Below are 11,218 nucleotides of genomic sequence, written 5' to 3'. Positions count from 1 at the left end.
ATGTTGCCATCTTTGCTGCCATCTTCAGGGGAAAGTCCGTAGGAGTCAATTGCTGTGTGGAGTAACACGCTCTGGAAATTCACAATTTCGTCGCGTTTTTTTTTTTTTTTTTTTAAAAACATAGTCCAGTATTTCTTTCGAAATTGAAATTAAGTTGTATGGACTATGTTTTTTTTTAAAAACGGCGACAAAATTGTTTACATGAATCATTAACACTTATCTTAATGACCATTCAGCCACCATACTGTCACAGCATTCAGGGTGTGTGTGTGTGTGTGTCAACTTGAGTGTAAAGGGCCAGCAAAAAGTTAGGGTGTGTGTGTGTGTATGTGGGTGTGTGTGTATGTGTGTGTGGGTGTGTGTGTATGTGTGGGTGTGTTTGTGTGAGAGAGAGAGAGAGAGAGACTCAGGGGCGGAGCTTGAGGCGGGGGGGGGGCGGCACGCCCCCGGCCCGGGACCCGCAGGGGCCCGGTGCGAGGGTGCCCCTCCCCCACCTCCGGGTAAGGTGGGACGGGCCTCTCCCACGGCACAAGGCCGGAGGAGCTAAGATCATGCAAACGGTTTCTTTTCAATCATTTTCATCAGAGTGGGACGTATTAGGCTTATAGGTTGCCCCAGTCAGGACGAGTTATGACTCACGGTTGCTGAAAAGTTTTGAAATTTACTTTGATGATTTAGTAGTTGTAAAATATTGAATAAAATGTTCTGCTGTATGACTGGCTTTATTTTAACTCTCATATTGAACTTTACAACGTGCAAATTTACAAAATTGAATCAAAGATATTGTCTCCTACAGGCGTCAATGAGAGAACACTTATATGGTATAAAATTCTCGCCAAAAGTTTTCTGTACCTGTACCAAAGTTTTGTGCTTGTAAGAATATTTTGTGCTCGTAAAAATGATTTGTGTACATGTAAAAATAATTTGTATCTGTAAAAATATTTTGTGCATGTAAAAATGGTTTGTACATCTTCAAATCCGTTTTCTCACTGTGTAGAATTTTTTTTTGTGAATTTGCGAACGATATTTGCACGCACGGATTTTCCATTTGCAAGTGCGCATCTGTTTTCTACAGACATGAAACAGATCTACGGGTACGAAGCGAATGTACAAGTACAAAACTTTTTTACAAATTTTCCCAAAACAGCCAATCACAGCACTGCTTACTGAACGGCCAGTCAGCCGATCAGCTCACTTCTTTAATTCTGAAACGCTGGACATAGAAAATACAGCTCTTGGTACATCCATGTAAACACCACAGTTCAGAAGAGGTGAAACACTTAAAAAAGAAGAGCTATCTTAGCTAACAAGCAAACAGCTCAACTTAACTCTATTCCTTCCCTACTATGAATCTAATATCATTAAGTAGAACTAATAAAATTCAGATCATTAGTATTATTATTAATGATATAATTGTTCTGTATAGTTATTGTGTTAGTGTTTTCCGACTAGTCATTCCTCCCTTTGTATTTCCCACGTTAATGTGCGGTGCTTTCACGTAACGTTAGCAGAGACAGTTGATAGTATCTTTGACGTTAGCTTAGCCCAGCCAATACTAGCCCAGTTAGCTGCCATTACCTATTGTTACCTTCTAATTACCTATCCAGTGCTCGCGTTTTAAACTATACTGTTTATTAGTTCTAGTTAATGATATTAGATTCATAGTAGGGAAGGAATAGAGTTAAGTTGAGCTGTTTGCTTGTTAGCTAAGTTAGCTTGTTACCTAAGCTAGCTAGAACATAACAGCAGAGAATGTCTAATAAGGAGAGAACCTTCACTCTCGGAACTCTTCCGGTGTGGTACTGCATCTAGGGGCGCTCACGGGCGAGTCCAGAATGACTGGAGGTCTATGGAGCTGTACCCCTCAAAATCCACTTTTCTCGGGATATAATTTTTTTTCAAGTAATTTGAATATTGTATTCGAAAGGGGAGGCAAAGACAATACACTTGGTTGAGTATTATATTTTAATGTTTAATAAGTCACTTAATTGTTCTAAAAAGCCTTTCAAACGTGCCAATGACGTCATTCATTAGCATGATCATAGCATAGCATAGCATCAATGCTAGCGTGTTATGGGCAACAACGACCCAACCTGTAAGAAAACGAAAGGACATGACTCCCGGATTATTTCACTTTTGATTGAAAATCCATATCCATTTTGCGAAAAATAAAATAAAATCTGAGGGTTTCAGTTGTTAAATAGGTGAAAACAACAAATGTAGCCATGTAGCTCCATAGGACCCCATGTATTTTGGACTCGCCCGCGATCGCCATCTAGGTGAACTCTGGTGAACTGCAGCCAAATTCGGTTTGTATGGGATTAATAGAGAGTGGGGAGGCTCTCCTTAGAAGGGCTCTGATAACAGTTACTGCTACATGACCAAAAAAGTTCAGGGTGGCTTTAGGCTGACTCCCTTCCCTCCCTCCCTTTGTATTTCCCATGTTATATGTGCGGTGCTTTCACGTAATGTTAGCAGAGACAGTTGATAAAAGCAGTATCTTTGACGTTAGCTTAGCCCAGCCAATACTTGTTTCACCTCTTCTGACTGTAGTGTTTACATGGATGTACCCAGAGATGTCCAGCGTTTCAGAATTAAAGAAGTGAGCTGATCGGCTGACTGTCCGTTCAGTAAGCAGTGCTGTGATTGGCTGTTTTGGGAAAATTTGTAAAAAAGTTTTGTACTTGTAAATTCGTTTCGTACCCGTAGATCTGTTTCATGTCTGTAGAAAACAGATGCGCACTTGCAAATGGAAAATCCATGCGTGCAAAAATCGTTCGCAAATTCACAAACATTTTTTCTACACAGTGACAAAACGGATTTGAAGATGTACAAACCATTTTTGCATGCACAAAATATTTTTACAGATACAAATTATTTTTACATGTACACAAATATTTTTTACGAGCACAAAATATTCTTACAAGCACAAAACTTTGGTACAGGTACAGAAAACTTTTGGCGAGAATTTTATACCATACACTTACACTTACATGATTTTGGTTTCGATTTTCTAATTGAAGTCTTTGTGACAACACGTCATGATACATTTGATAATGTTTGATCGTTGTTTTAGTATGAAGCATCTAGGGCTGCAGCTTTCGATTCTTTTTGTAATCGATTAATCTAGCACTTTATCTTAGCATTTTTAAACGACCAAAACAAATAATGCATAACAAAAATGACATTGCTGTAAAAAGATCAAGCAATTGGCACAGAGGTATTTATTCTAACTTCAACATTTGGCTCCAAAACTGAGCCCATTTATTGCAATTTACCCATTTAGTGTTTATAAGTGCCAGTGCCAACAATTAAATAATGTTCAAAATGCTCTCTGTAAAATTGCAACCTCTTGTGCATGACTTAGCTGGGCAAACAAAGCTGTCCATACTATGTTGTGAAATGTTGGGAGGGAGAAGAGGGAAAGCAATTTAATGTATTAATATGCACAACAAGTTTCATGCTATAATCTAGACCTGACATCAAAGTAAATATCTGTTTTATGTAGATCACCTGCAGCATTTTGGCATTAGGCTACTAACAAATCATTTTACCATTACTAAAAATAGCCTACCATTAGGCTACTAACAAATAATTTTACCATTAGGCTACTAAAAAATAATTTCTGGGGTGAGCCTATTTGCTATGGTTTTGCTATGGTGACCTAGTGACCTGTGTGTGTGTGTGTGTATGTGCACGCATGCGGTGCGTGAGGGAAGATGAGGGTGCATGCATGTGAGGGGTTCTTTTTTAGGCATACTGTCTTGCCTTGAACGTGAATAATGATTAAAATCAGCCAACATCAATGTAGGCTATAGGCTACGTAGATAGATAGGCTAGATAGATTGATAGATAGCCTACTTTACTGACGCTTGGTGAAACAGCATGGAGTGGATGTTTTCGGTTCAGATGCTTGTTCTTTTCCTTTTTGAGTATGTAATGATCCCAAAACTTTACTTGAAAACTTCAGACATTCTCTGTCATTTATGGACATCTTGACTGCGCAATTGCGCCAGCTAAATTCAGACTGTATCACGATTCACGCGCTAGTGGTGTGCTTCCTGAACAACGGTCCGTGTGGAACAATCAGATCCCTGCGCGTATAGTGCGCATCATAGGAATTTAACGAGGCTTCGAGGCAGGGTTTTTGCCTCGAGTAATTTTTGTAATCGAGTTATTCGAGTAACTCGATGAATCGTTTCAGCCCTAGAAGCATCTTTTACGTAGCCTAATGAATGCGCTCTAGAAAGTGAAAGTAGCCTAACCTAGGCCTATATGCGCTCTGTATCTGAGCTGTCTGTGCACGTCCGCAATTGATTACGTTCCTCAAATGGAGAACACATCAATCCCATGGTATTTTTTGCCCTAAAATGCATGAAACATGCAAGTTCAAAATCCTGCCGGTAGCCACGTTACTTCTCTGTTTCATATTTGCCTAGGCTACTAGCCTACAATAAATTAGACACATAAATAATGTGTGTGTTTGTGTGTGTGTGTCTCTCTCTCTGTCTGTGTGTGTGTTTGTAGGTGAGTGTCATGATTGTGATTGGCTGCTGAGCAATGTGCCGTTGCTAAGTGCTAAGGACATGGGAGAGGACCTGGAGTGAGTGCGTGTCAGATCATGAGGACTCGACCACCAGAAGATATTTGTAAGTGTGTGTGTGTTAGGGGTGTCACAATTTAGATTTCATATCGAAATCGATCGAAATTACATCTCAATCTCGAACTTCGAACTCAAGTAGAATCGACGATGCAGCCACACCCTCAATGTCATGTCCAGCATGTATGCATGCAGTAAGGGTGTCACGTCCACGTGCAAATGCACACGCACGTGCTAAACTGCAGCGTCAACACTCTAATTTTAGGCTGCAGCTAAAATCAACCTACCGAAATCGAAGCCCCTCTTGCTACTCTGAAATGTGGAAGTATTTTGTCGTTCATTCACATCAATTAACATTAACTTAGCCTACTCAACTTAGCAAGTGAAAAGATGATCTAGTTACAAATTACTTTAATGTGTGTGTGTGTGTGTGTGTGTGTGTGTAGTGTGTGTGAGAGAGACTGTAATGTGTAATGTGTGTACAAGGCTGCAGTTGTGATTGAGCCTAAAGGTGATGATTTCTGCCATCGTTTGATCCCTGTTTCTGGGTAATGACAGTAACTTGTATCTGATTTTGGGCAACAAAGTTTTATCTGGGAACCTAAATAAACAGCAAGCAATTTCAAAATCATGTTACCTGTTGTGTGTTTGTGTGTGTGTGTCTGTGTGTGTTATTGTTTGGAGAACAATCCAATTGCTGTGCAACATGGAGTTTAGCGGAGAGCAAACTGGACCTCATGCACGAGTCCTTCATAAGTGATCCAATCAGCATCAGGTACCAATATCATGTGTGAACAAGGTTGTGTTGTGGTGCTGAAGCCTGAAGTGATGATATATCCAGTATTTGAGCCCTTTTCCTGGGCAGTGACAACTTTCACTCTGATATCAGGCAACATGTTTTTATCTGGAAGAATGAGATCAATAGCAGGACATTTAATAATCATGTTGCTTTTTGTGTGTGTGTGTTTGTGTGTGTGTGTGTGTGTGTGTGTGTGTGTGTGTGTGTGTGTCAGATCATGAGAACTGTGGGACCCAGACTCGACCAACAGAAGGCCAGGGTAAGTGTGTGTGTGTCTTTGTGTGTCTGTGTCTATGTTTACAGTATATATTACATTACATTTGGCTGACACATTTTTAGCCAAAGTGACTTACAACATGGTAAACAGTTTAAAGCTTTTTAAAACAAGTATCTCAACAATTCTAGAACAATTTAACAAGGTAGAGTACAATAAGAACAAATTCATCTGTGAGTGCTGTTTGTATACAGTACAGTCAAGTGCATCAGTGAGTGCTGTTTGTGTGCAGTCAAGTGCATCTGTGAGTGCTGTTTTCATACAGTACAGTCAAGTGCATCTGTGAGTGCTGTTTGTATACAGTCAAGTGCATCTGTGAGTGCTGTTTGTGTGCAGTCAGGTCAGGGGTGTGGTTTTTCCGTTTTTAAACGGAATTACGTTTTTTTTCGACCTGAAAATGAGACCCACGCAATTCGTATAGATCCGGTTGATCAGCTGCGTTCTGAAGATTCAAGTTCAGTGTCTGTGGTGAACTAGTTTATCAGCAGAAGCCATGAAACAGTAAAGGTCAACAAATTGATTTGAACAAATTGATTGAAGACATCATGTATGATGAAGTTGTTTTTTTCTTGTTTGGCTTTGCATCGGGTTCGCTGTCAGGATTTTCCGATAACGAATCTTGTGATGCTTATTGAATTTTAATTTCTGCGTGTGTAAGCTCTGCTTGAAGTTAGCTGTAACAGACTAGCCTAACGTTACAGGTTTTCATAGTTTTAAACAACAAGGCCTATCTACCTTAGGCCTACTAAATTCTTCAGTTAACACCTTGTCATTTTGCGTTTGTCCAGCCGTTCACCTCCGTGAGCCTTGTTCCCCATGTCATCTATAACCTATTTCGGGATGCCATCTCACCATGAGAAAACGTAACGTTATGGTGACAGTGCTAAGAGATCAAAGCTTTGGCATACTTAGTAAACATTAGTCTTGCACATTGAGCTGAATATTTAGTGGAAATAGCTGTAGCATTGTGCTGATAGATAAAAAGTCGCCTATTAAAGGCGCAGTCTGCATTTTAACCCTAGCTCTTCATTTAGTGTGTGCGCTTGTAAAACTAGTGTTGTAGCCTGGTGCAGTAGCATGAAACAGTTAGAGTCTACCATTTATTTTAGGAGGAGAGGTGTAGGACCTATAGTGTTATTTTGGGAGGATAGGAATCGATGTAATTTGATTCTCTTTGGAACTGAAATATCAACAACCTTGAAGTTGCAACCTCTTCAATTAGCATCAATATCAGTAGGTCTATCACATGATTCACTATTTTGTACGTAGGCCCAGAGGGACTGTTAGGGGGCAGGCTGTATATTATCATCAAGTAGGCCTATAGTAAATAATTGAGTCAACATTTTAACTCAATGTTGGTTTAAGTTATAAACAAAACATGTTATAAATGGAAAACATCCATGGTTCTGCGTCACTGTTGGCAAAATGATCATGATGGCCTATATATTTCAGCCATATTTGGTTTAGTCTTGTGTAGGCCTAGGCTACTTTGCTCTATTATGAATTTGTTTTCTTTAGGCCTTATAGGCTGTATTGTAATATGCTATAATGTTTGAAATATATCTCAATGTATCAATACTTCCCATAAAAGTCATCAGATGTCATCATTTAAGGGGTTATTTGTCAAAATGTTCTTCCGCGGGGACATGTCCCCGGACCCCCCTAGTATTTAGCCCAAACATATTTCCTTTAAGGCCCTTTTCTAGTGCCACCCCTGCATAGGATTTGCCTCATGAATGTTATGAAGTGTAGGTGATGTAAATGCATACGGTAGCCAACACTATAGTACACTATAGTACTCGAACCATCGGGGCGGGGGGGGATGTATATTTCTTTACCTTTGTCAATCACACCCCTGGATATTAGGCGCAGCAGTTTTATCTTTTAATTTGAAGCAGTTAACTTAATGACCATTTAGCCACCATACTGTCACAGCATTCAGGGTTTGTGTGTGTGTCAACTTGAGGGTGAAGGGCCAGCAAAAAGGTAGGGTGTGTGTGTATGTGTGTGTGTGTGTGTGTGTGTGTGTGTGTGTGTGAGAGAGAGAGAGATAGAGAGAGACTGTAATGTGAAAGTAATGCCTGAAAGTGATTTCATTTGATCCCTGTTTCTGGGAAGTGACAGTAACTTCTATCTGATTTTGGGCAACAAAGTTTTATCTGGGAATCAGCAGCAAAAAATTTCAAAATCATATAATCTTTTGTGTTTGTGTGTGTGTGTGTCTTTGTGTGTTATTTTTTGGAGAAGAAAAGTTTTCAGGTTGAGCAGATGGGGCAGTGTGTGTGTGCAAATCCTGATGACCAATCAGAAGCTGCGGTCTCTGTTCCGGTTCTGGACACTATAGAGCTGCAGGAGAACATCTGGACGCCACAAAAGGCATGTTTGAGTGTACGAATTTTAGTGTGTGTGAGTGTGTGTCTGTGTGTGTGTGTGTGTGTGTGTGTGTGTGTGTGTGTGTGTGTGTGTGTGAATTTGAGAGTGTGTGTGTGTTTGTACGAATTTGAGTGTGTTTGTGTGTGTGTGTGTGTATGTATGTGTATGTGTGTGTGTCTATTAGTGATGGTAGAAGCCTGTATGTTGAGCCCTGTTGCTGTGTGTGTGTGTGTGTGTGTGTGTGTGTGTGTGTGTCTTTGTAGGTGAGTGTCATGATTGTGATTGGCTGCTGAGCAATGTGCCGTTGCTAAGATCAAGATGCTGTGCAACATGGAGTTTAGCGGAGAGCAAACTGGACCTCATACACGAGTCCTTCAGTGATCCAATCAGCATCAGGTACCAATATCATGTGTGAACAAGGTTGTGTTGTGGTGGTGAAGCCTGAAGTGATGATATATCCGCGTCCTTTGAGCCCTGTTCCTGGGCATTGACAGTAACCTTTCACTCTGATATCAGGCAACATGTCTTTATCTGGAAGACTGAGATCAGTAGCTTAATGACATTTAATGATCATTATCTGTTGTGTGTGTGTGTCAGATTCTGAGAACTGTGGGGCCCAGATTCGACCAACAGAAGGCCAGGGTAAGTGTGTGTTTGTGTGTGTGATTGTGTGCATCTGTATCTATGTGTATGTATGGTGTGGGTATATGCGAGAATCCAGCTCACTTCAAGCTGTATGGCACATAAGGCAATACACACACACACACACACACACACACACACATTAACCCATCCCTCCCAACACACACACACACAGGGGCACAGCTACCCATTTTTTGAAGGGTATGCAACAACAATATTGCCCCCCCCCAAAAAAAAAAAACACTAACACAAAGGACTAAAGTGAAACAAAAGGCCAATAATTTACACTAGTGTATAGTGTGTATTAAATGTTATTTATAAATAATTATAAATATAAATATATTTAAAGAAATGCTGCCAATTTGATGTTTAACTTGATGAAGCATTGATAAATGGTGCATTGTCACTTTAAGACAATCTAACCGGTTCTCATAACGTCATTTTGCCAGCTGTTGATCACAAAGGATAAGGCTGATCCAACTCTAGCCGTGTTTGTTTGCACCACATTGACAGCACAATATTAAGTTATTACAAGGAGCCTTCGTTGTTAGGATATGGAAACATGTAATGAGTTGTTGATAGCGTGACATTTCTGTTTGCAGTTTGCCATTAAATGATGTTTTCTAAACAAAGTTGGGGAGGAGCCTGCGGGATGATTGACAGCAATTAACTCACCCACTGCCGCCGCAGGGTATGCCTATTTAAGCCGACCTCCTTTTCCATACGTCACACGCTCCGACGTTCGCGAAATCATTGGAGTCGCAAAGCCTCGGTAGGCAGACGTAATGGAGCTGGGGTTTTTCACTACTAACCATCCGAAAGCTACATCCAGTCCACGGGCTACAGCCACCTGGTTCACCAGCGTTTTCAGGTCACTGTTCAGAGCAAGGGTAGGCTACAACTATCGATTATGCTATAGCCTGCTCACCCCAGCATACTTCAAGGCTCTAACACCAAGCTGCTCCAAGCTCGCGTTTTCACGTCGCAAGATTATCCAGGTAACTCGAAATGCTCTAAATTCCACATGGCTCGGCACGCCAAGCGTCTGAAGTTGTAGCTGCTAGGCTATCCACTATCCAGCGGAGGCCTATCTTCCGAAGATCACTCAATCCGTAATCCGTGTTGGCATCGGAAACGAACAGGTCTTGTTAATTCACTCCTCTAGTCGTCCAGTGACTTCTCATAAACTGATACTAGCGTTGCTGGATATTTAAGCTACTTATAACGAACTGACAAGCCTCAACCTTAAGTGCCCAGTATTTCGCTGGCTCGTGCTGCAGTCTGTTTAAACAATGGCGCTGCGTCGCAGACGTCAGCAATTATTAAAGCGATAGTACACTTTGTAATTCGCGTCAGGCGACGCAGACAGCAAGGACCCTGATTGTCAACTCGTCCGGCGTCGATGGCCGGCTATTCATGTAGCTTCTACGGGGTATAGCAACAAGCTAGTTCACTGATATAAGCTTTGCAAATAAACTCAAGTCATTTGGTTACAATGACTGGTTATTTGTATGTTTAAAATTAGCACTTCGCCAGCAAGCAGTGCTTTGTGGGCAGTTGCATTTGCTCTCAGGAGGCCCTCAAACCCCAGTCTACAGCCAGAATATATTAATGACACTCTTTGAACACCGGTCTATTGTTTCATTCCATGCCAACACCGACAGGAGGGAGTTTACAGTATTGCACTGTAAATAACTATTGTTTACAGCAAACCCAAAGCAGTTTGGCAAACCCAAAGCAGCCCAGACAGCCAGGAGATGGCAGCAAAATTCACTGCTTAACACTTGTGTTTTAATGTTAAGACACTACAAGCAATACTACAATTAGTGCTTTCCTGCACCACACGCTCCAGAGCGTATCACTCCGCTGCCTCAGCCACAGCCACGCCAGCGGCCCAGTTTCTTAACCACCGACTTCCTTCCCGCAGCATCTCCGCCGTACTTCCGGATCCGACTCCACTTCTTCAGACGGCCCCGGTAGCGACAGCGTCGCTACTCCCTCCGCCCCCTCCTCCCCTTCCCCACCCACCTCCCCCAGCCAGGACCCGGTCCAGGGCTGCCCCCCTTCCAGTCGTTCCGACGACTGCTCCCTCCCTTCCCCCTTTTTCCCCCTCCCCATTCCATTCCCGGAGTCACGTCTGTACAGCACGCCACGACTCACGAAGAGGCGTCCATTCAAACTCCCCTCGCTAGCTCCCTATTTTCTTTACGAGTTAGCGAGCACCTGGTCTCAGCCGGCGCCGGTAGCGACAGCGTCGCTACTCCCTCCGCCCCCTCCTCCCCTTCCCCACCCACTTCCCCCAGCCAGGACCCGGTCCAGGGCTGCCCCTCTTCCAGTCGTTCCGACGACTGCTCCCTCCCTTCCCCCCCTACCCCTACCCATCCCCTCCCCGGCTCCGCGCTAGACCAGCCCGCCACAGCGGGTTATCAGCACTCCGCGAGTGCTTCGGATCATGACGTCCCATTCCGGCTCCCCAGCCATTCACTAGCCACAGCAAAGGCCTTCGACCACCTCCTCACGCTGCACGTTC

Source organism: Alosa pseudoharengus, unplaced genomic scaffold (genome assembly GCF_046254945.1).
Source record: "Alosa pseudoharengus isolate Yale_2024_CS ecotype anadromous, Long Island Sound unplaced genomic scaffold, YU_APseudo_1.1 YU_APseudo_1.1_scf_19, whole genome shotgun sequence".
Lineage (NCBI taxonomy): Eukaryota > Metazoa > Chordata > Actinopteri > Clupeiformes > Clupeidae > Alosa > Alosa pseudoharengus.
The sequence above is the reverse complement of the archived record's forward strand: the minus strand, read 5'-3'. Positions refer to the sequence as shown.